The sequence below is a fragment of the Oryx dammah genome, unplaced genomic scaffold (genome assembly GCF_014754425.2).
Source record: "Oryx dammah isolate SB20612 unplaced genomic scaffold, SCBI_Odam_1.1 HiC_scaffold_27, whole genome shotgun sequence".
Classification (NCBI taxonomy): domain Eukaryota; kingdom Metazoa; phylum Chordata; class Mammalia; order Artiodactyla; family Bovidae; genus Oryx; species Oryx dammah.
The window spans coordinates 5,675,025-5,700,914 of NW_024070211.1; the positions used below are offsets into that span (position 1 = coordinate 5,675,025).

At 41.6% G+C, this 25,890-nt stretch overlaps 1 protein-coding gene across 2 annotated transcripts in view; it reads left to right on the forward strand.

Annotated features, from left to right (window-relative positions):
• ZBTB40 (zinc finger and BTB domain containing 40) overlaps positions 1 to 25,890 on the forward strand; it is a 71,890-nt gene that overhangs the window by 1,916 nt on the left and 44,084 nt on the right. The window contains exon 2 of one of the 2 annotated variants that reach the window (XM_040229546.1): positions 23,854 to 23,945. The exons of the other annotated variant lie outside the window; for it this stretch is intronic. The gene's annotated coding sequence lies outside the window, so the exon portion shown is untranslated. The remainder of the gene's footprint in view (positions 1 to 23,853; positions 23,946 to 25,890) is intronic. 2 annotated transcript variants of the gene reach the window in all.

Sequence of the window (25,890 nt, forward strand, 5' to 3'; positions counted from 1 at the left end):
CGTAGGTTGTGTTAATAGTCCTATTTTAAAGATGAGGAAACAGTCAGAAGAGATGTCCAAGGTTACATAGCTAATGCCTAAGGGAGCTGGGATCTGAACCTAAACTGATCACACTAACCACCCTGCATTACCCATCTGTTAATTATCTTTCCTACTGCTTGGGAGGTCTTCAAGGGCAGGTACCACAATTTGCTTGTTTTTACATCAGCTGCTAGCCAGTGCCCACAACCTGGCATTTAGTAAATATTAAATAAATGCAGGTCATTCATTGAGCAAATATTTGAGTGTCTGCTGTTTACCAGACAGCACTGCGACTGGGATTACCAGGATGAAACATGGACTTAACACAGTGAAGGAACAGCCAAGTTATTCCAGGCTGTGGCAGCTGCTGTAAAGCAAGCAAAGCAGTGCTGGCTTGGGAGACCGCCTGTCACAGGGGGTGTCTCTTCTGAGTAGTTTAGGCTGAAACTCCTGCAGTGACCAGGATCCAGTTCAGAAGAAGGGTAAGGGGAAGGAGTTGAGAAGAAGAACTTTTCAGCAGTTCCAGCACTGTGAGATGGCAACAACGTGGAGAGTACAGGGCTGAAAGAAGTCAATGACTGTGCTTTGTTTCACAGTCCTGTGCTCTGAGTCTTGGCCCTATTCCCAGCTTTATTGCTGAAAAAGGGACATCTCTTGGGCCAGTTACAAGTCATCATTTTATCTGATACATGTGGATAATGGATAATGGTACCAAAGGAGTCTTGGGTGTTTTTTGTTACACATGTTGCTGAATTCCAGTTAGAGTAGTCCAGTTTGGCCCCAAATGGAAACTTACTTAAAATGTTGGAAAGTGAAAGTGTTAGTGGCTCAGTCCTGTCCAACTCTTTGTAACCCCATGGGCTGTACTCCACTGGCCCTTCTATCCATGGAATTCTCCAGGCAAGAATACTGGAGTGGTTAGCCATTCCCTTCTCCAGGGGATCTTCCTGACCCAGGGATCAAACTTGGATCTCCTGCATTGCAGGCAGATTATGGTCTGAACCACCAGAGAAGCTCACTCAAAGTGCTAAATAATAACAAAAATTCAGAAGTGCGTTAGAGTTAAATTTGAGGGTGTGTTTGTGCATGGGTGTATGTGTGGATGTTTTTATCCACACATACAGGTGGATGGGGACAGGTCTCATTTTTTTCTTAATGTTTATGTTAAGCGGGGAACATTTCCAAATGGGATTTAATTTTTTTAATAAAATTGCACAGCTGTCTGTAGAGTGTATTTCATCATTTTGGTGTTTTAAGCTTGAAAATATTTGCATTCCTTCGTTCTAAGAAAATGATAGGCTTCTTCTAGTTGGTAGTAATTTTAGAATTTGTTTGCAAATGATTTGGGGTGTCCTCTAAAAGTTTTCAAAATAATGTTGCATACTATGAGCAGAATGTTGAATGCTTTAAAGCAGGTAGACTTTTTGCACAGGTAAAGACACATGATGACATTTGGGCTCATAAACATGAAAATTTACAGAGACAGTAATAAAGCAAGCAGAGTATATAGGAAGATCAGCAATGTCGAGTTGTACTTTTAAACTCTCTCCAGTAAGCATACTGCATAAGTCCCCAGAAGATGTGACCCGGCCCAGCAAATGGAGCGGAGAACCCAGCAGAGAGTGGCATGTTAATGCAGTGTTAACCAGCAAGCCCTGAATTAAACTGCTATTTTAGGTTTGGGTGGGACCCTCGCATTTAAACGCTTGCAGTTTTCCTCTGTGATTTGGGTCTGTTGGGTTTCGGTAAAGAGTAGGTGGTAACACTATTTGAAGGATAATATAAAACTGCAGGAAAAGCCAGGGCACACCAATTTGTTTTTCAATCTATTTTATTTCAGTTCAAAGCATCATTGCAGACAGGCAGTGCAGGGAAACACGCCACACTTGGGCAATACTCACCTGCTTTTGGAGATTGAGGAAGACTGAGTATAACCAAAGTGTGGCTTGTTTTCTTGGACTATCTGTCTGCAAAGATGCTTTGAACTGAAATAAAATAGATTGAAAAACAAATTGGTGTGCCCTGTTGCCTCGTACTGAGTATTTACATTACCCTTCTGGAGTACTGCCTGTGCCAGCACCCTGGGGGGAGGCGGTGACCCTTAAGCCTCTTTCAACTCTTCAAGAGCGTGAGCTCTTTGATTTTTCACAAGGAAATTGAATTGGGATATGTGGTTTTCTGGATCTCCAATAGCCTGCCTTCTAAAGCCATCATCCTAATAATGTGGAGAAAGCAAGCTCTAACCACAGAGAGGAAAGAATTAAATATTAAGGGCATTTAAATTCAGAGATGAGGTTGTCACTTCCTTTAAGTCGTGCAGAGGGTGCAGTATTTCATTCACACAGAGTGCAGTTTTAAGACTCCCGCAGCTCTCAAGGGAGAGAAGGGTAGGGAAGAAAACTATCTTTCCTAACATTGCCCTGATGATGTTATTTAACTGCATATCCTCAAAATCATGACATCAAGTATTTCATTTCCATAGATAAAGTAAATATGTTACTGCTGATCCGCATCAACTTGTTAATCTGGGGTAGATGGTCAGGTTGCAGGGGACCTATGAAGCCTTTGAATTTGCCTGCAGACTTGTGTAAATGCCATTTTTAATTCTGGGAAAAGAGCCTGTTACAGGCATAGTCGCGGAGATACGGCGGGTTCAGTTCTAGATCATTGCAATAAAGTGAGTCGCATAAATTGTTTGATTTCTCAATTTTTCAGTTTTGATTTCTTAATTTCTCAAACATGACATGTAAAAGCTATGTTCACACTATACTAGTCTGTTAAGTTTGTAATAGCATTATGTCTTAAAAAAACAATGTACATACTTTAATTTTTAGAAAACTTTATTGTTAAAAAATGCTAACCATCATCTGAGAATGCATGATTGCCACAAACCTTCAAATTGTAAAAATGCACTCTCTTTGGACCGCAATAAAATGAGGTATGCTTGTACTTTAGTCAGATCTCAGCGGGGTGGGTCCTAGACCCCGCCAAAGTACAGAGCTGACCATGAACATACAATCCACTACTGAACTGAAACAGCGAGGAGAATCCCCCGAAAACCAGAACTTTCTGTTTTTCTCTGCCCTTGACCTCAAAGATGGAAAAGTATCTTTTCTGGCTTTGTTTGCTGTCTAAACCGGTTGAACATAGTTGAGTGTTTGTGCAGAAGCCTTTACCCAGCGAAGTGCTTCAGACATGCTTTAGCGATCCTTGCCGTTGTTTCACGCGAGCCTGGTGAGTGGGGACGTGGTCTTGGCTGCCTGGTAAGCAGATAAAACAGTTGTTTCTTCCGGCAGGTGAAGGGAAGAACACAGAAGCCCAGTGCTTTGGCTCTAGGCATCAGCTTTCTGCAGATAGAGTCGGTTCCTCAGGGTTAGAAAGCAGGGATAAAGGGGAGAGAGGAGGAGAAGGGTAGACTCAGAGAGGCAGCATGAGGGGAGAGGGCGCCGCCCTGCATTTGTCCTGGGGCCCCTCTGACAGCAGAGCTGCTGCTTTGAAACCAGACTCTTCTCAGACTTTAGCTACTGTTAGGGCCTCTGAAAAAGTCAACTTGTAGACATGTTTTCTGGTTTTATTGGTACCCAAAGCGGGGTGGGGAACAGGGAAGAAGGAAATACCTTTTACATCTTTATGTTCTGTGTGTGCGTGCTCACTTGTGATGACTCTGTGCGACCCCATGGACTGCAGCCGGCCAGGCTCCTCTGTCCGTGGGATTCTCCAGGCCTGAATGCTGGAGTGGGTTGCCATTTCCTCCTCCAGGGGATCTTCCCGACCCGGAGATCAAACCCACCTCTCCTGCATTGGCAGGTGGATTCTTTCACCACTGAACCTCCTGGGAAAGCCCATCTGTATGTTAGAATATATATTTATTTAATGGGACCTTAGTAGAAAACAGTTTAAGCCAGAGTTTGGCCCATGTAGTGTTTACCAATTAGTTGCTTACTTTTAAACATCAGAGCTTTTATGTCTGTGACCCCTGAAGGTGTTTGCATAAGTGACCTCTGCTGTAACTAGAATCTGATTCTGGGACATACCATAGAGTATGTTTTGTGAAGGAAAAGACCCAGGAGTGTTGAGGGAGATTGGAAACAAAGGATCACAAGGCTAAATAGCTTTTTAGGCTCCAGATACTGATTGGTTGACTTTTTAAAAAATATAAAATCATAAGTGAACAGTATATGGTTCTGTTTCTGACTTTGAGAAAATTTTACTGCAGGTAATTAACTCTCCAGTTTCACCTGTTTCCCATCCTTCTAGGACTGTGGCCTGACAGCTGGGTCTTTCTTCTTGCCTTCCTTAGCTCCCTGCCCCCACAAGGGGCTCCAGCAGCAGTAACCTTGCCGTTTTTCTTTCACCTGCCACCTCTCTTGGGTTCCCCGTCTCCGTGGATGGCACCACAGGGTTGCCAGAGGTAGAAACCCGGGAGTCGGCCAGGGTTCCTCCCCTTCTCTTCAACTCTCCATCTCCTTCTCCCCATCCACAAATGGCACCCACTTGTTTACATTACAAGCCCACTGAAGCCCCCTTTCTCTTTTGGCCAAAGCTGCTGTAATCTCTTGTCTTGAATTACTGCCACAACAGTCTTCTAGCTGGCTGGCCGACTTCCCAGCTTTGTTTCTCTCCAGTCTATTTGTACACTGTTGCTTGTGATCTTTATAAAGCACAGATCTGAACATGTTACTCTCCAGGCTAAAACTCCTCTGCACTGTTCCTTGGCATGGCTTGGGCTGCCCTCAAACTCTGGCTGTGCCTGTCTCAAGCCTCAACTGTTAGCACTGTCTCCACTCACCTCTCACCTTTCTACTTGAGCATCAGTCATTAACACTCAGTGGGCCATGTTCTGGGGCTTTGGGGCCGTTCATTCACTCTGGATTTCTCTGGTCACATTATTAACCAGGCAAGTAGCAATGCTGTTATCTGTACTGACCATTAGATTGCTGAATGTTTTCGTTTTCTCTATGATTTCTTTTGTCCTTCGAATATACACTATTTGAGATGAATAGTCAAACACTGTCCCAAAGTCCCTTGATATAATTATTTTCTCTATGTGGTTATGCCACCAACTTGATAATCAGACTGATTTTTGTTTTAAAATTTAAGAATTGCTTTTTAAATTTTAGTTTTGTGTTTTTAACTGTGAAAACCATGTACATGGTTCCAAAATCAGAACTATATAACAAGGGACATTTACTGAAGTTTTTATTTCATGACTGACCCTTCTTTTCTTTTTCTCTTAAGTCTTGCTGCCAGCGTTTTTGGGGTTTTGTCAATCTGATACATAAGAAATAATATTTCAGTATACTTTTAATTTGTTTTCTCCTTTTATGAGTTCAGAATATCTGCCCAATGTCTGTGGTATAAGTTACAAAAATATTTTTTCCGGTTTGTCACGTGCCTGGCTTTTACATATGTTGTGTTATTGCTGTAAAGTTTTACATCTTTATATAGTGATAATTATCAGTCCTACAGTGTATTACTTTAGATTTTGAGTCAGAGTTAGGAAGTTTGCCCCACTCTTAATTTATGAGGAATTCATTAATGTTTTCTTCTAGAAAAATATATGGTTTCACCTTTTTTAAAAAAACATCTAAGAGTCTGATCCATTTGGAGTTTATCTTGGCATTTGGTTTGAGGAAGGATCGAATTTTATATTTTTTCCAATGGTCAGCCATTTATTGTAACACTACTTATTAAAGGCTCTTATTCTTTCTTCACTGATTTGAGATGCTGTCTTTAGCAGATACTACTAAACTCTTATGTGCATTTGGGTTTCCTCCTGGATTTCTTGTTTTGTTCCATTGGTTTGATTGTCAATTAATACGCCATTACAAAACTATCTTAATTTTAGTGGCTTGAAATTTGTTTTGATATCTGGAGGGATTAGTTTTTCCTTTTTAGAGTTTTCCTGGCTGTTTTGCTTGTTTATTCTGCCATATGAGCTTCATAATAAGTTTGTCTAATTTCCAGATGAAACACTTGGTGGTATTTTTATTGAGATTATGTTTTAATTTATAAACTAGCTTAGGGAGTACTGACATCTTTATGAAGTTGAAATTTTCTATCCAAGGATCATGGTCCATCTTTCTATTTTCTCAAGACTAATTTTGTGATTTTTCAAGAGCATTTTATGTTTTTGCTTATATAAATTTTGTTTGCTTCTTGCTCAGTTGATTATACTTTTCATTCTTAAAAAAAAAATTCATTTTAGAATCCCTCTAAAACTGCTCAGAGAAGTTATATACACCCACATACTCAAAAAAATTTGCATATCATTTCTGAATGGTTCATAGATACCCTCCTCCAAAAGCCCATCCCATTATATGGTCCCCTCAGAATCCCTCCTCTTCTCTTTCCCACTCTCAGCACTTAGCTCTGTGTCCTACATACTGTAGGCAGTCAGGGCATGTTTGTTGAATGGATTGAATAAAGCAGTAGGGGAAAGAAAAGAGAATAAAAGAGTGGGAAGGAAGCCTGTAAGACCTACTCTAGGGAGGTTTTCCTTCTACAGATGCTGCTGCTGCTGCTGCTAAGTCGCTTCAGTCGTTTCTGACTCTGTGTGACCCCATAGACGGCAGCCCACCAGGCTCCCTCTGTCCCTGGGATTCTCCAGGCAAGAACACTGGAGCGGGTTGCCATTTCCTTCTCCAATGCATAAAAGTGAAAAGTGAAAGTGAAGTCCCTCAGCCGTGTCCAACTCTTAGTGGCCCCATGGACTGCAGCCCACCAGGCTCCTCCGTCCATGTGATTTTCCAGGCAAGAGTACTGGAGTGGGGTGCCATCGCCTTCTCCGACAGATGCTAGATGTCCCTAACATTCAAAAAACAAAGATCATGGCATCTGCTCCCATTTCTTCACGGCAAACAGATGGGAAAATAATGGACACAGTGACAGACTTTGTTTTCTTGGGCTCCAAAATCACTGCAGGTGGTGCCTGCAGCCATGAAATTAAAAGGTACTTGCTCCTTGGAAGAAAAGCTATGACCATCCTAGACAGCATATTAAAAAGCAGAGACATTACTTTGCTGACAAAGGTCCGTCTAGTCAAAGCTATGGTTTTTCCAGCAATCATGTATGGATGTGAGAATTGGACCATAAAGAAGGCTGAGCGCAAAAGAATTGATGCTTTTGAACTGTGGTGTTGGAGAAGACTCGTGAGAATCCCTTGGACTGCAAGGAGATCCAACCAGTCTATCCTAAAGGAAATCAACCCTGAATATTCACTGGAAGGACTGATGCTGAATCTGAAGCTCCAATATTTTGGCCACCTGATGCGAAGAACTGACTCATTAGAAAAGACTCTGATGCTAGGAAAGATTGAAAGCAGGAGGAGAAGGGGACGACAGAGGATGAAATGGTTGGATGGCATCACCAACTTAATGGACATGAATTTGAGTAAACTCCAGGAGTTGGTGATGGACAGGGAGGCCTGGTGTGCTGCAGTCCATGGGTTCGCTAGGTGTTAGACATGACTGAGCAACTGAACTGAACTCCAGTCTTAATTCACTGGTTCATAGCATTTTGTTCTCCTCTAATCCCCATCCCAGAACTTAAAAAATACAAAAAAATACCATGTTGATAATAAGAGTTACCATTTGTTGAACAGCTAAAAAGTGCCAGGCCACTGTGCTAGGTGTTTACCTAATTATTTCTTGTAATCCTCACAGGAACTAAGCAATAGAAACTATTATCCCAGTTTTAAAAACTATGATGGAAATTTCAACCATAAAAGTGAGTATAGCATTATGAGCTCCCATATACATGTTCACTCATTTTGCACTTGAGAAAACAGATTGTGAAAGGTTAAGTAACTCATGGTTTCAGAGCTAAGGTTAGGCTTAGAACCCAACTCTTTTTATTTCCTTATTAAGATTTTTTTTTACATTTTCAACTGCAACCTGCCAGGGAAAAGCAGAAGCAAGGCAGATGGTCAAGAGCCACGCTTCTAAATGCCTGCTAGTTGTCGTCTAGTTGCTAAACCATGTCCGACTCTTACGACCTGAGGGACTGTAACCCACCAGGCTCCTGGGATTTCCCAGGCAAGAAGACTGGAGTGGGTTGCCATTGTCTTCTCCAGGGGGTCTTCCCAACCCACAGATTGAACCCGTCTCGTGCATTGGCACGTGGATTCTTTACCACTGAGAGGTGATATTGAGGTGGATTCTTTACCACTTTACATTCTCATTCACATCACAATATTTCACTCAATCCACTGTTTGCAAACAGTAAGCCTCCCTCTCTGTCCCTTTTTACTGCTTCTCTTATGTTCTCTGCTTCTGCTCTGCCTTCTCTTTATCTAGTCTTATTAGTGCAGTTGATACTAGTTGATTTTTAAAGGCCTGTCACTGTTTTGAGTACCTAGCTGCTAGCATGATGTTCGGAACATAGTAAAAACATATAAATTTAAATAACAGTGAAACTTGCTGCTCTTCCTCATTTAGCCTGTACTCATAAGTTTGGTGCGGTGCTATAACTTTTGAGTGATGCTCAGAAGCCCTGGTAGTCGTTAAATCTGACCACCTAGACACAAGCTGCTCTTCTAGCTGGTACTTATAGGTGCTGTCAGCTGCCCTCAGTTCCAGTCGGATTTAAACCAGAGGGAGACTTTCTAAGGTCAGAGTCCAAGACAGCGGAATAATTGGCCCCTAGAGTTCGGGGGTTATTTATTTATTTTTTCCTGGGCAGCAAAATGTTGAGGATGAAATTTTCCATGGATGTCTTTGAACATTTTTGAGCAAATATTATGGAATCCCATAGGCTCTTTACAAAAGTTAAAGGCAAGAGAGAAGTTACTTTTTTTTTTTTTTTTTGAGTTAGCTTCTTAAATTAACCCTCTTGTCATAATCCTTGGTGATGAGTGAGAGAAAGATTGAGATGAAAATAATTGCCACTTCTTCAAAGACAAGAGAAAAGGCTTAAGCACTGAGAGGAGAGGCAAATGGAGCTCATCTGTGAAATAGACACAGAGTGTCCGGTCACAGGGTGGCCTGAGTAGTGGAATAGGAAGTCTTGCAGGAAGTTGGGGCTCCTCAGTCTCCTCAGTGTTTCTACTGCTGAACTACAAAGCAGAAGAAAAGAAGGATCTTAAGCTGAAAGTGGTCTCTCCTTCCCAGCTTTGCCGTAAACTCCTTGAGAGCAGGGAGTGTGCTGAACCTGTCATTCCGTGTAGTTCCAAGCCAGTTACGGGCCTTTGGCTGAGCTCAGTAAAGATCTGCTGGTCAGACAAGCACACTCCGTCCACTGATGAGTCTAGGAAATGGGTCTTGGAGCTTCGCTGGGGCGGCATGGGGCTCGCATCCTCCAGGGGCACTGTTACCAGCTAGGTGGCCTTGAACAAGTCAGGGGGCTAGAGTAATGTGTGTATGGTGCTTCTTCAAATAACAGGGAATACGGGCTTCCCTCGTGGCTCAGCTGGCAAAGAATCCGCCTGCAGTGCAGGAGACCCGGGTTCAATCCCTGGGTTTGGAAGATCCCCTGGAGACGGGAACAGCTACCCATTCCAGTATTATGGCCTGGAGAATTCCGTAGATGCTTAGACCATGGGATCACAAAGAGTCGGACACGACTGAGTGACTTTCCCTTCCAGTAGGCTCTAGATCAAGGTCATCTGTTCTTCCTTAAAAACCACTTCATTTGCTGTCTGTCTCTGCACTGCCTCTGAACAGAGAAGCTACTAAAAAAAAGTAGGAGAAGGACTCAAGGATCAAGAGCTTCCATGCTTTTTAAATTCTCAAACTTGGGCAATATCCAGTGGAAAAGGTTCTGGCTCCAGAGTCAGACAGCATGGGTTCATTTACTGACTCTCCCTCTCACTGGCTTTGTGATTTGGGGCCAGTCATTTTATCTCTCTAGGCCTCCACTTTCTCAGTTAAAAGGGGAGTTAATAATAGTAACTACCTCGCAGGTTTTGCAAAAATTATATAAGGCCACCCATGCAAAATGCTTGTCACAGTGCCTGGGCTATAATCTTCATAAAATGTTAGCTCCTGTTGTTAGGTTGCTGCCTTAACCCTTCCAAACTATATCAGTCTTTTCCTTTTCCATCATGTCTTCCTCATTGTTTTCCACTTAAAAAATACGTATCTGAGTCAGAGGATTCAGAAGAGTCTGATTTCTGACATTAGTGAACTGGAAGATCTTAAAACACTTCTCAGGCCCTCAGTTTCTTCATCTACAGATGAGAGAACTAGAGCAGATGGTTTCAGTTCTTTGTATCTGCTATTAATTTTCAGTGAATTAAGGGCTTTCTGTGAAATCTCTCGGATTACAGTCCAGCATGCTGTTATTGAGAGGCCCAACTCTCTCCCTTTCTTAGCTGATTCAGCTATGAAACTAGCAATGTGATTATCTATAAATTCTTTGTTAGAAATTATGTAATATTTGACATATAGCATTTAGAAGATAATGATACACATGTGATTTATATAAGTGGTGAGGCAAAGTGATTAAAAACAAGTAAATCTGTGAACTGACCACACAACCAAAAACTGTAAAAAGAATATTTGGAAGGTGTATTTTTATACTTCCTTTTAACATTTACTAAATGTTTACAATGTTATGGGAAAGGCTTTCATGTCTGTTGACTCATTAACAGTGACTTATTAATGCTCGGGCTCCCCTGGTGGCTCAGATGGTAAAGAATCTGCCTGTAGCCAAGGAGACCTGGGTTCCATTCCTGGTTTGGGAAGATCCCCTGGAGAAGGGCATGGCTACCCACTCTAGTATTCTTGCCTGGAGAATTCCATGGAATGAGCCTGGTGGGGTATGGTCCATGCTTACAGCTACCCCATGAGATATGACTAATATTATCCCCATTTTACATATGAGAAAACTGAGGCCCAGAGTGTTAAGCAACTGGCCTAAATTTGTATAGCTGGTAAGAGAGACCAGACTGTGATGCACCCCCTGGGCAAGCTGTCTGTCTCTACAGTCTGTGCGCCAAAGCTTTACTGGTAAACACAGCCTCTAGAGTCACATGGCCTGTTTTGGTGTTCTTTAGCTGCCTGAGCTCTCTTACATTAGATGGGTATCTTTGAATTTGAAATTTGCTCCCAAGTGGTCCAGACTTACTCCCTACTGCAGAAAAGTGTATTCTCATAATCAGATTGGCAAAAACTCAGAACTCATCCACATTTTCAGATCAAGGTAGAACTACAGTGACAAAGCCGAGGGTCCTTTGTAACACCTAAGAGGTTGGCTGTGAAAGCGCTGAAGTGGTGATTGCTTGTTGAGACTCTGCAGGCTTGGAGGGTCGGCATTAGATGTGATGCAGTCACAATCCCCAGCACTCATTAGATGGACGTGTTGCTCGGGCGATTTTGCAGTTTGGCCTGTGAAGAGTCATCTTGGGTGGACTACTGGATCAGAGCAGCATGGCCCAGAAAGGCAGGGGAAAGGCAGATAAGCCTCTCAAAGCCGCCTTCCATTACAATAGCCTTGAAAAAAAATCACTTGTTTCTATGAATTAGACAAAAGATAAGAGAACACAAGCAGTTTGTTATGCCAAACAGTTGGATGTTGTATTTTACAGAACATCTCAAAAATAGAGTTTCATTAGAGATTGAGAGAGTCTGGAAAAAGAAATTAGTTGAATGTAACAGTTACTATAGGCTTTAAGAAGCAGATGCAGGCAGCCAGTTTTGAGATGTGGAAAACCACCTTTCTAGTGGTGCCTAGTCTTCTGTGTCTCTGCCTCCTTGAGAGCATGCTGGCGAGGTGGTGGGAGTGATGCTGACCGCGAGGCTGATGCTGCAGCTAGCCGCTCATTAGTTTACTGAGCGCTTACTATGTCCCAAGCGTATAATGCCGGTGCTTTAGCTGTGTTAATTCTTTTGATCTTCCAACAGCCCAGTGAGAGAGGTACTGTTATTACCGCTATTTTGTAGATGAGGAAACTATGCCGCATGGAGTTTAGGTGATTTTCCCAAGATCACACAGCTTGTAACTGGGAGTTCAGGCTTCACACCCAGGTAGTCTGACTCTGCTTCCAGCCTGTAACCAGAGCGCTGCACCGCTGCTCATGATCGTCTCCCAGAAAGTTTGTAGCTGAACACTGTTGCGTGTCAGGTGATTTGAAGAGCCTGTGGATGCATCTTCGCCTTCCTCGTCCATGGACTTGGGCCCAGACCCCACACTAGACGTATGTAAATTCCTGTGGGCACTGATTTTATCTTACTTAACTTTGCTTGGTACATGGTGGTGGTGGTTGTAGTTGTTTACTCGTTCAGTCATGTCTGACTCTTTGCAACCCCATAGACTATAGCCTGCTGGGCTCCTCTGTCCATGGGATTTCCCAGGCAAGAATACTGGAGTGGGTTGCCATTGCCTTCTCCAGGGGAATCTTCCCAACCCAGGGATTGAACCCATGTCTCCTGCATTGACAGGGGAATTCTTTACCAGTGAGTCACCAGGAAAGTCCTGGTACCTGGTAGGAGATAAATAAATATCTAATGAGTGTATAGTGTGTTGGAAATGACACTAGCTTTGAAGCTGGGCGAACATACCTGGGTTTTTTAATTTGTAGATTATAAAAATAATTTATGTTTTCTGTAGAAAAATTTGAACTATGTGAAGAAGAAAATAAGTCCCCCATAGTGACACTACCTAGGGACAACCACTGTTAGCATTTTAATATATTTTCTGTCTTTTTTAATGCATATGTATATGTGCATTTACATATATTTTAAAACCACATTGGAATTATATATACAGTTGCATGCTGCTTTTTTTCCTTTTAGTATGTTGAAAGCATTTCACCATGTTATTAAAAATCTTCAAGAGCCTAATTTAAAAAATTTATTTAGATATAATTCACATACCATACAATTTACTGTTTTAAAGTATATAATTCAAAGCCTGTGTAACTATCACCACTTTCTAATTCTAGATCATTTTCATCACTCCAAAAGAACCCCCACACCCATTAGCATTCACTCCCCAATCCCTCTTCCTCCCAACCTCCAGCAATCACTAATCTACTTACTGTCTCTGTGGATTTGCCTATTCTAGACATTTTATATAAAGGGATCGTGCTCTGTGTGGCCTCTTGTGTCTGGCTGCTTTAACTTAGCATAAGGTTTTCAGGGTTTTCCCCTGTTTGTAGCACTATGAGTATTCCATTCTTTTTAATGACTGAATAATATTCCACTGTATAACCATACACCATTTTATTTGTTTATCAGTTGGTAGACACTTGAGTTGTTTCCACTTTTTGGCTGTTACACCTACTGCTACAGTGAAAATTAGTGTACAAGTTTTTGTGTAGACATATATTTTCGTTTCTCTTGGGTATATACCCAGGAGTGGAATTGCTAGGTCATTTGGGAACTCTGTCTTTAACTTTTTGAGGAACTGTCAAACTACTCTTCACAGTGGCAGCACCACTGTGCATTCCTACCAGCAGCGTGCAGGGTTTGCAGTTTCTTCGTATCTTCGGCAACGCTTAGATTTTCTGTTTGTTTTATTTAGCATCCTAGTAGGTTTGGAGTGACGTCTCATTGTGGTTTTGATTGGCATTTCCTCTGGGACTGCTGATGTGGGGCATCTTTTCATGTGCTTATTTGCCATTTTTGTATGTCTTGTTTGGAGAGAGATCTATGCAAATCCTTTGCCCATTTTAAAATTGGCTTATTTGTCCTCTTATTGTTGAGTTGTTATGAATTCTGGATACTTTGTTCTGATATACTATGTTTATATATTCTGGGTACCAGACCCTTATCAGATATATGATTTGAGAATATTTGTGCCTATTTTGTGGGTTGTCTTTTTACTTTCATGATCATGTCCTTTGATCCACAGAAGTTTTTAAATTTGATGAAGTCCAATTTACTTTTCCTTCAATTACTTATGCTATCCATAGGTATCATATACAGAGCCTGATTTTTAATGGCTGCATAATATTCCATAGTGTGCCGTATGCCATATTTACTTTAAAAATCTCATACATCTAAGTTTCCAGTTTCTTTACCATTAAATCTATTGCGGTGCATAAATATTATATCTCCAATTGTTAAGTATGTCTTTATAGATAGATTCCTAGAAGTAGGTCTAAAGGAATAAATATTAAAAAAAAACCTTTTTTCTTCTAATATCATGGAACTCATTCTTTTTTAAAATCTGTACTTATATAGCTGATTTATGTTACAGATATATTCTGTAAAACACATCCTGGTAAAACATTCAAACAATGCATGTAAAGTGTATTCTCCCCAGTCTCCCCAAATTCTCATGTCTCACTCCAAGGACATTTTTTATAGCTTTAGCTGAGCAGGTTACTTACTAGATTACATCCCTAAAAGATTTTTACCAGTTTAAACTTCCATCAGCACTGTATGGGTACCTGCCTCATTGCTCCCTTCCCTCTGTTATGAGTACAAATATTATTTTTTATCATAATAGGTAACATATATTGAACATTTACTGTTGACAGGCACTTTGTTAAAACATTTCAGATGCATTGTCTCATTTCATCTTCACACCAAAACTGTAGAGACATTGAGGTTCACGGTGATTGATGTGACTTGCCCAGGATCACTGATTGAGTGTCCAAGTTAGGCTTCAAACCGAAGTCTAAATCAAGAGTCCATGGTCTAAAACCACTGCTTCCCACTGAAATACTATCATTGCAAAACTTTTCCAAATTGATTGCCCCTGAATAGTATTAATGTTTTAATTTGCATTTCTTTGTTCATCAGGTTGAACTTTTCTGTTGGGTTGTAAACTGTTTATTTCTTTAGTGAATTATATTTTTCTTTGTCCATTAAGAAATATAAATGTTGAGATTTTTCTTATTTTTGTATCATCTTTCTATTCTAATATTAACTGCTTAGTTTTCACTTCATGTGATATGAAGTGTTTATTTATGTTTTAATTTTGCTAGTGCTGATTTTTTTGGAAGTTTTCATTTATATGTAGTCAAACCTATTGGTCATTTGTAAATTTATTCTGTTTCTTGTATGCATAGAAAGGCCTTCTCCACCCTGACCTTAGTTAAGTATTCATTAATATATCTTTTAAATATCTTAGTCATTTAAAAATTTTTTGTTTTTTTGGTTTTTCTTGTTTTTGTTAAGTCACAAATCCACCCTACTACAATTCTCCCTTTGGCAGTAGATTGGGAAATTTGCAGTTATGTATTCCCTGAGATACTTTTGGGTAGTTCTGTGGCTTGAGAATAACTATTTTCTCATTTTTAGAGCTACCAATGATTGATATTTAAATCAACATTCAATGAAAAAATATAGTAAACCAAATAACATACCTACTACTAGTGGCTGCCAGTTTGTCAGATACACAGAAAGCCCTCCCCACTGAGGGCCTGTTTGTATACACTTAGGAGTTTGGTACTTGGTTCACGTGCTAACTTGAAAGCCCAGAAACCTAGATCCTGGCTCTAACCCTACCATTGTCTAGATAACATGACTTGGCAGGTCACTGAATTTCTACCCATTTCTTCATCTGGAACATGAGAGGGCTAAATTACACAGTCTCTACAGATAATTCTCATTGTAAAATTCTCTGATTTTTTATTATCCTTCTGATCAGGAATAATTCATGTTTGTTTCATATATATATATATTTAAGTTTTAGTGGTTTGTGGCAGAGTGGTCTGAAAGAATGCAGAGTAATAGGTGAATGAAGTGCATGGGAGGAAGGAGGAGGTGAGTGGACCAAGGGAAAGGGAGTAAGGACTGAATCTGGTTCAGTGATATAAGGCAGATTACCCAGATAGAAGTTAGAAGGTGGATGAGTTCAGCTGAGCACTTCCTTGGGCATAGCCTCCTTGAAGGAGGAGTAGTTCTGACCTGCTATGGATAGAGGTTTGGAGCATCAGAAGAGAAGCCTGTGGGTGGGAACAACCAGAGGGCACTCCCTATGTTCTACAAGACTGAAAAATTAGCCCATGGCCAGTGCTATTAGATACCTGCACAGGGTCATCTCAAAGGCAAAGCTGAGTTCAACTGTATCGGAGCAGAGGCTAGAGCCACAGTAGAAACCAGGAACTTGAGAGTGGAAGGGACAAGCCAGAATGTCAGTGGCCACGCAGTGGACATTGACCCTCAGACTCTACCTGCCTGGTGTGGGGGCCACACATTTACTTCCATGGCAAAGACAGATACACCAGACCACCACTGGATGTTGAGAGATGTGGTGCCTTCTGGGATTTCTCATTATACTTGACCCTACTGCTGTAATTCTTTCACAGATGGCTGCAAAGAGTAGGCATATTTCACTAATAAGTGAGCTAATAAATTGACTTTCTGATTTATATTTCTTCTCTTGTAAGTTTAGACAGTGCTATCCAAATTCTCAGATGCTTTTGAACTGTGGTGTTGGAGAAGACTCTTGAGAGTCCCTTGGACAGGAAGGAGGTCCAACCAGTCCATCCTAAAGGAAATCAGTCCTGAATATTCATTGGAAGGACTGATGCTGAAGCTGAAACTTCATTACTTTGGCCACCTGATGTGAAGAACTGACTCATTGGAAAAGAACCTGATGCTGGGAAAGATTGAAGGCAGGAGGAGAAGGGGACGACAGAGAATGAGATGGTTGGATGGCATCACCGACTCGGTGGACATGAGTTTGAGTAAACTCCAGGAGTTGGTGATGGACAGGGAAGCCTGGCGTGCTACAGTCCATGGAGTTGCAAAGAGTTGGACACGACTGAGCGCCTGAACTGGACTAAACTGAACTGATCCAAACTCCCCAAGTCTGATTAACTTTGAGACCTAGGGTGTTTGTATCTGTTAGGTTGATAATCAAACTAGACCTTTGGTAAATGAAATTCAAATCATCGAGGGGAAGTCCCTTGCCAGTCTCTTCCTGGGAAGCCAGCTGGTCTGTTCCAGCATCACTTTTCCCCAGATATGCATTTCCGTCCATCTTTTAGCAGAGATCACCAAAAGACAAGACGTCTCAAATTCGGGTGATCCTGTTGGACCTTCCAGCCACGCATCTCTGACTGTGAGAGGGGTTGGGGAACAGTGGCATTGAGCCCAGAAATCCTCTCAAGACTAAGGTGGTAGTTAAGAACAGGTAGGTCTGCGTTTGAGCTCTGCTCAGACCTGTCTGGTCTTGGACAAGGTCTTGTATAACCTTGTTGGGTAGTTGAGCTTCATCTGTGTATTCGGGATAATAATGAGCTCTACCTCATAGAGATGTTAGGGGGATTAAGTGGGAAAGTCTGTGGACAGAGCTTAGGACAAATGCTGGGGATCATTATCGTCATAGAGCAGTTGATGACCTTGCCAATTAAGAGATTCAGGGATAGAGAAAAGGGCAGAGACCAGTGGATTGGGCAAAAAGTAAATAAATAAAATGGTTTAATCACTTCCTCTTCACCCCGTTGAGGAGGGAGGGATTCCTACCCGAGAGTTGTGTGGAAGGCTGAGCACACAGCAGTGGACACCGGCAGATGAGACTGACGGCGTGTAGAAGTCACTTACACTATCAGCCCAGGGAGGGCACAGCGGGTGTACTCAGGAGCAGAGTGAACAACCAAGGGCTGTGGGCGGCAGGCTTGTAAGTATCAAAAAAAAAAGTAGGTCCTTCTCGGTTATGCCAGAGGATGTGATTGGCTTGTTTGAGTAATTCTGGGGGCTGGCAGGGAACTGAAACCCACTGCCCAGGAATAAACAGAAACAGGACCTGCCCTCTCTGATAAGGAAGATTGTTTGCCTAGGGGACTGTGTCCACGGGAGCAAAATGTGTATTGGAATTTGTGGTTAGGACATTTGAGGCCCTCCTGATTTTACCAGATGTCAAGGCAGCACAGATTATTAAGCCTTGATCTTTAGACTTGATACCATAAAAGAGAATATAGGCCTTGAAATGCTGTTTGATACAGCTTTCAGGGGATTTGAGTAGAAGGCCGTGGAAGACAAGTGCAGTTGTCTGGTTCAGTGGGGGAAGACAGATGGGCATAGTAGTTAGAATGGAAATGTCACAGTAGGTCACACATGGTGTCATGAGCCCAGAACTGTTCACTCTGTCCAGTTCAGCCTGCATTTATGGATTGGCTGTACCATCCCAGGACATGACAAGGCTTAGCCAGGTTCAGTTGACCACTTCACTCTAGATCAGGAGCAATTTGAGTTCCATTTACTTTGGCAGCAGCCAAGGAAGCTTGTCTATCCCTGGAAGTCCAGGTCTCTAGAATGCATTCTAAAGGAGTTTGGGTTGGTTCCAGGCCACAGAGCTATTCTCCTAAGGTTATTAGAATCCTCCATATTTTGCAGGTTTTGTTCTTAGAGCTGTCCTGACTGGAGAAAAGGGCAGGTGCAGATGGGAAGGTTTTGAGGATGACTTAGAACTCTTTAGGGGTGAAGGGTTGCATTAACATATTTGATAATAATTAGATGTGAAAAAATGTGATTTGAGAAGGGTATAGTATAGTGTTTTGCTAGTCAGAGAAGATTCCTTGGACAAACATCTGAATCAATTCAGAGCTTATTAGAAATTCAGAATTCAGATCCCATCCTAGGCCTTCTGGATCAGAATCTTTTTTTTTTGGCAAGATCCCAGGTGATTCTTACATACATTGAAGTTTGAGAGACTGTTCTAGTGGGTAGAAGGGCATGAGCTTTAAAAGGCTCAGGCAGACTAGATTAAACTGTCTGTTCTACTGATTTGGCCCTGTTGCTTAACCTCTCAGCTATTGGAACTGAATTGTAAATTGGCTTTAGCTATCTTGCTGGGTTATTAGTATTAAAGAGGGTAACATGTAAAACATGCTTAGAAGCATAGTAAGGTACTTTATTAGCAGCTCTTATTTGTCATTATTTGATAAATAATATCCTTGTGAAATTTGGTAAAATATGAGGAGAGAGAGCAGGTACCATCAGCGCTAACTCTGTTCACGAGACACGTGTTGGCAGTTTAGAGAATATGGTCTCCTGAGCTGACGGGCCAGTGGCTGTGGTGGGCTCACTAACCAGTTCCCTTCAGGGCGCTACTATAAGTGTCCTTGTTAAGTAACCAAGAGTTGATAGCTATACTTCTTAATGGCCACTGAGCTCTTAGAAGGGAGAATAATCTGCAGAAGTGGTAGCTAAGTCTTGGCCTCCAGCGAGGCCTTCACATTATAGAGAAAAGAGCTATGTCTTGAGAATAGTTCTTCTGAAGAGACCTGGGCTCATTTATGCCCCTGTTAGCTGTGTGGCCTTCAACAAGCCATTTGACACCCCTGAGCCTTAAATGGAGTGCCGAGTTATAAATCACAGTAGACAGCCAGATACTATCCCTGGTTGGTATGTACCATAGAGCTCACTCGACAGCCTCCCAAATCTCGAAAGGTGAATCTTAGGCCTGATTCAGCTGCTTTAGAATCTTCCGTACAGTAAATCGCCTACACTCGAACCTTCAAGGTGCAAACTTTCAAAGATGCAAACGTATGTCCCTGTATGCCAGCTGTTGTACAGTACTACTGTACTTTTCAAGATACTGTCCTGTAAGATTAAAAATGTTTTATTTTTTGTGTTTGTTGTATATTATTTGTATGAGAAGTATTATAAACCTATTACCGTACAGTTCTGTTTTAGCCAGTTGTGTTAGTTGGGTACCTGGGCTGACTTTGTTGGACTTACAAATTGGACCTATGAACATGCTCTTGGAATGGAACCCATTCAACCTTAGGGGACTTGCTGTACTGCAGTTCTTCAGAGCTGTTCCAGATCCACACCCGCATCTCCCAGTAACCAGACTGTGCCGTAGGAAAGCACACAGGCCATTCAGGCATTGCCACAAAGCTGAAAGGTTGGAACAGTAGTAGACTAGCATTTGGGATGGATTGATGATGATAGTGATGATAATATTAGAAACAGCAATGACAATACATATAAAAAGATGCTGTCATGAACCCAGGAGTATCAGATATAAAATCTCCATCCCTTACACTATATATTGCTGCCTTTCAGGCCCTCAGTGTAAGAAGAGACCAAATGACAGCTGCTTTTGAACTCGAGAAATGTGGGCCCGCTAAAAGCTACAGTCACCCTTTTGTAACCTCACCAATCCTACTTGCGTTCTCAGAAATAATTGCTAGTGGTTTTCTTTTAACTTAGCTGATTCCTTAGATACCTTACATTTTAAATCGTCTTTGTGTGTGTAGCAAATGCCCCATTTCTTGTCTCTGAATGTGTGATCTTTGCTCTAATTATGTTGAGAGTGCCGTTATTTCACCTGACTCTGGTTGTTTGTGAGATACTAAATAGCCATGGGGTTCAAGCTGACTTGGATCAAAGAGCAGCTCAGCCTCCCAGGACCTCAGTTTCCTCCATTAGAAAGGGGAGGGATTGAACTAAGGTCATTTGGTCACGCAACAAGAGTACGTGATAGATAAAGTAATGAACTTCTGTTTGCTGAAAGCAGTAAATAGGGCTCTCCAAGGTCCCTTTCCAGCTCTCTGGTTCCAGCAGAGCCCAGAAATCAAGACAGAAGTAAAGATTTTATTCTGGAGATGGGATTATCAATAGCAACAGTAAAAGCAGAACTTTGGGCAGATAAGGTTGCTTTGAGCCAGACCAGAGAGAGATCTCAGACCATGAGAAAGATGTTCCCCAAAGAGAGTGCAGAATTGTTAGGAGAACCAGAATGTAGGACCTTGACCAAGTCTTAGAATGGCTTTTCTTTCTTGGGTATTGGGATACAGAAATCGAGGCAGAGGTGGGTCCAACTTGTGTCCCATAGAACTTTCTTTACTGTTAGACAATATATACAGGATCCATGTTCTTCCTTCCCGTTGCTGGTCACTTTTCCCTGTTAGACCGTGCCATCTGTCGCTGGAAAAGCTCTGCTTTGATTGTGCTGTTTCTGTTTGAGAAGCTCCTCCCTCAGTGCAGGTTAAGTTTGCCTGTTCATTTTCCAGCCTCCCTAACCTGGGCAGTCTAGTGCCCCACATTTCCTCTTACATGTGGAGACCCACCGTGGCTCATGTCTAATGACGACAACGACTCCCTGGAGGCCTTTCCAGGGGGTGCAGTACCAGTTGCCTGTACACACACATGATCCCAGAATGTTCTCCCTCCCTTCTCACCCTTGCCTGTTGAAATTGTACTTAACTTGCATTTACCAACTCCAGCCCTTCCCTTTTCCTTTCCACTCGCTGAGATCAATCTGTTTTTCCCCCTCTTCTTGTGTCTGGTGGATTGAGTCTTTTTAAGCCTTCCGTTTTCAGTCATTCCAGTTGAAATAAGCTGTCAACTCTATTATAAACTCCCTGTGGACAAGGACCTTGTTTTATATTTCACTTGGCTTCCACACGGCACCTAACAGTGGGCTGAGTAAATGGTAGGCAATTGACCCATAAATAGTTGTTGGTTGACACGTGTATTGCTGGCTGAAGACCTACCGAGAAATAAGTACAGTGAATTGGGGAAGGGCATGTCCAGTTCCTGAGGCCCACAGAAGAGTCTTTTCCCCTCCAGCAGTGACAGCAGAGGCCTTGATTTGAGTCTCACTAAGGACGTTGCCATCAGTTGTGGATTTCAGAACATCTACTTTGATTAAATGATGCATATCGAGACTATAAGTCTTTAGTGTATTACGTCTTCATTTTTTGTGTTTTTTTTTTTTTAGTGTTTGTTTAGTTGGCTGCACTGGTTCTTAGTTGTGGCATATGGGCTCTAATTTCCTGACCAGGGATTCCATGTTTCTTACCAGCTCTGACTTAGCTTGTGTTTTTTCAGTTGTCTTTTTTTTTTTTTCTCCCTGTGTGTGACTCTTGTTTCTTTGTAACTTAAAGAATTCTCAAACTTTGAAATCCTTTTTTGGGAAGTAGACAGAATAAAAATTGAAATAAATAAATAAATGCTCTTTGAGCTTCTTTCAGAAAGCTGGCCTAGTTTCCACTTTGTGTTGAATTCCCGTTTGTGTTTTGGGTCATTATGCAGCACTTGGTTCAGCCAATTAAGTGTTTTCTTTCTAAGTGCCTTCCATATCAGGAGTCTTTTCTTGAGGCTTTAGTATTGTTCCTTTGAGTAACATCCATCTCTCTGGTGCTTTTTTGTGGCTTAAGTGTTCTTCCCTTGGGACCGCTGACAATTTTCCAAAGCCCAGCAATTTCAGTAAGTGCTTAATAACATAACTGAGGTTGCCTCTCTATAGGAATCTATGAGACTTCACTCACACAGTTCAACGTACTGTGTTCCACAGTAGTTTCTTAACTCTGAAAAGCACACTTTCATGGCATTATATTTAGTACTTTATTCTCTCCCCTCAATTTAACTTCCTTGCAAGTGGAGTCAGGAGGAAATAGTAAACTATATGTTAAAGGCTTTTACATTTTAGTTGTGAGATTGGCAGTATAGTTTAGCCTCTCTCTATAGTACATTTCTGTAGCCCCCAAATCACTAATGTATCCCTGATGATTATATATTACACTTATTCTGTACTTGAACATGATCGACAAAGATTATATAGTTTAATTGTTTATGTGCAGATATGTACTTTAGCTGTCATGTCAGATGGGTAGTTTCAAAACTGTTTAATAAGGAAAATTCAGTCTGTCTTGCTAATATTAACACAGCTAACACATCTAGTCTTTACTGTGTGCTAGGCACTGTTTTAAGTGTAAACACACCCACAGATTAATTCTCTGATAAGCAATGTATGGCTGTTTTTTTTTTTTTTTTAAGAATCCAATCAGAGAGTCTCTGCCATTAACAAGAAAGTTTAATCTGCTTCTTAACTGTGATTAGTAATACATTTGGACTTATTTCTGCCATCTTAAGGTGCTTTCTATTTACCACACTTGCTTTGCCATTCTTTCCCCCTTTTTCTACTTGCTGTTGTGTCTAATCAGTCATTTCAGCCGTGTCTGACTCTTCGAGACCCCGTGGACTGGAGCCCACTGGGCTCCTCTGTCCATGGGATTCTACAGGCAAGAATAATGGAGTGGGATGCCATTCCCTCCTCCAGGGGAATCTTCCAACCCAGGGATTGAAACTGAGTCTCCTGCATTGCAGGCGGATTCTTTACCACTGAGCCACCGAGGAAGCCCACTTCAGTTCAGTTCAGTTGCTCAGTCGTGTCTGACTCTTTGCGACCCCATGGCCTGCAGCACGCCAGGCCTCCCTGTCCATCACCAACTCCCTGAGTTCACTCAGACTCATGTCCATTGAGTCAGTGATGCCATCCAGCCATCTCATCCTCTGTTGTCCCCTTCTCCTCCTGCCCCTAGTCCCTTCCAGCATCAGAGACTTTTCCAATGAGTCAACTCTTCGTGTGAGGTGGCGAAAGTACTGGAGTTTCAGCTTCAGCATCATTCCTTCCAAAGAAATCCTAGGGCTGATCTCCTTCAGAATGGACTGGTTGGATCTCCTTGCAGTCCAAGGGACTCTCAAGAGTCTTTTCCAACACCACAGTTCAAAAGCATCAATTCTTCAGTGCTCAGCTTTCTTTATAGTCCAACTCTCACATCCATACATGACCACTGGAAAAAACAGCTTTGACTAGACGGATCTTTGTTGGCAAAGTAATGTCTCTGCTTTTGAATATGCTATCTAGGTTGGTTATAACTTTTCTAAGCATCTTTTAATTTCATGGCTGCAGTCACCATCTGCAGTGATTTTGGAGCCCCCAAAAATAAAGTCTGACACTGTTTCCACTTCCACTTACTATTGTAATAATCATATTTTCTTAATTGATTTTTATGTCTCTTATTTGCAAATATTTGTTCAGGTTTTATTCCCTTATTTCCTTACCTGTTAACATCCATCCTTCACTTAAGCCTAGGGCTAAAATTGGTCATTATTTTTGTCATCCCCTTGGCCCTTAGAACATTCTAACTCTCATTCTTCTTCTCTCATCTTCCATGTTCTTGTTGATTTTTCATTTCAGGGAGACTGTGGATTTTTATGAATGTAGACCTCAGAGCCAGTCTGCCTGAGTTTGGAGCCCAGATCTGCCAGATGCTAGTTGTGTGACCTTAGGTAAGTTATATAACCTCCCTGTGCTACAGTTTTCTTTTATGTAAAATGAGGATGATAAGAGTACCTACTGCACAGAGTTGTTGAAACGACTAAAGGAATTAATAGATGCAAAGCATTCAGAACGGCGCCTGGTGCATGAGAAGCACACAGAAAGGGGTGGCTATTATGGTTGTCATTATTCTCCTTCATTTTTAACCTCCCCTTCCCTATCCACGGGTAAATAGCTGGTATATTTTAGGTATACCTACACATTTCTTAATTTCCTTTTTATTGAGATAGGATTAACACACAGTACCATGAATGCTACTTGAAGAGTTTTTGACCAATACCTACTCTTAAACCACCACTCAAAATAGGACATGGAACGTTTCCATTCCCTGAGAAAGCTGGCTTGTGTCTCTCTCTGTTTAATTCCCTTCCCCACACCAATCCCCCAGCCTCTGCCACTGCTCTCTGCTTTCTGTCACTGTCAATCAGTTTTGCCTCTATGTCTGTTTCCTATAGATTGGGTCAGAGATATGTACCCTTTTATGCCTGCCTTCTTTGATTTAACATACTATTTTTAGGGTTTATCCATGTCGTTACTAGTATCAGTGGTTAATCCTTTATTATAAGAAACTTCCACACAGTTCTTCAAGGCAGTTGTAACATTTTGTACTTTCACCTGTAATGTATAGGAGTTTAGGCATTCCACATCGTCACATATTCGGTGTTATCAGTCTTTGTGATTTTAACTTTTTTAGCGGCTAAAGAATATGTTTAGCAGTTTCTTTGCTTCTTGGTGTTTTGTCTTAAATTCTGTACCTTCTTTCTGGTGCAGTATCCTTCTTACAGTAATTCTTTCTCTGAGCCTCTTACCTTTGAAGGTGATTTTAGTTCAGTCTGTATATAGATACATGGTTAATTGTTATTTTCCTTAATATTTGAAACTGTTAACTCCATTTTATTCTGATATCTGTTGTTATTAATGAGAAGTCTCATCAGTCAACTTGTCACTCTCTTGTTAATAATCTTTTCTTTTGGTTTGCTTACAATTTCTTTTTCTCAGTGTTGTTGATATTTTCAAGTTTTTATTCTAAAGACTCATGTCTGACTTTAATTCTTGAACAGTCTCAGAAATTATACATTCAAATTGCTTCTCCCACGTGTTCTTCAGTATTTCTACCAGGAGCACCTATTTGGATGCACGTGAAACCTTCCTATTCTGTTTCCATGTCCTTTAGCCTCTTTCATATTTCTGTTTTTTTGGTTGTTGGATTTTTTTTAACTCTGCTACCTTCTGAGTAATTTTCTCACACTTCTTTTCCTAATCAGTAATTTTCTCTTTCAGTTCAGTTCACTTGCTCAGTTGTGTCCAACTCTTTGTGACCCCATGAATCGCAGCACGCCAGGCCTCCCTGTCCATCACCAACTCCCGGAGCTCACTCAAACTCATGTCCATCAAGTCAGTGATGCCATCCAGCCATCTCATCCTCTGTCATCCCCTTCTCCTCCTGCCCCCAATCCCTCCCAGCATCAGTCTTTTCCAGTGAGTCAACTCTTTGCATGAGGTGGCCAAAGTACTGGAGTTTCAGCTTTAGCATCAGTCCTTCCAAAGAACACCCAGGACTGATCTCCTTTAGAATGGACTGGTCGGATCTCCTTGCAGTCCAAGGGACTCTCAAGAGTCTTCTCCAACACCACAGTTCAAAAGCATCAATTCTTCAGGGCTCAGCCTTCTTCACAGTCCAACTCTCACATCCATACATGACCACTGGAAAAACCACAGCCTTGACTAGACGGACCTTTGTTGGCAAAGTAATGTCTCTGCTTTTGAATATGCTATCTGGGTTGGTCATAACTTTCCTTCCAAGGAGTAAGTGTTTTTTAATTTCATGGCTGCAGTCACCATCTGCAGCGATTTTGGAGCCCAGAAAAATAAAGTCTGCCACTGTTTCCACTCTTT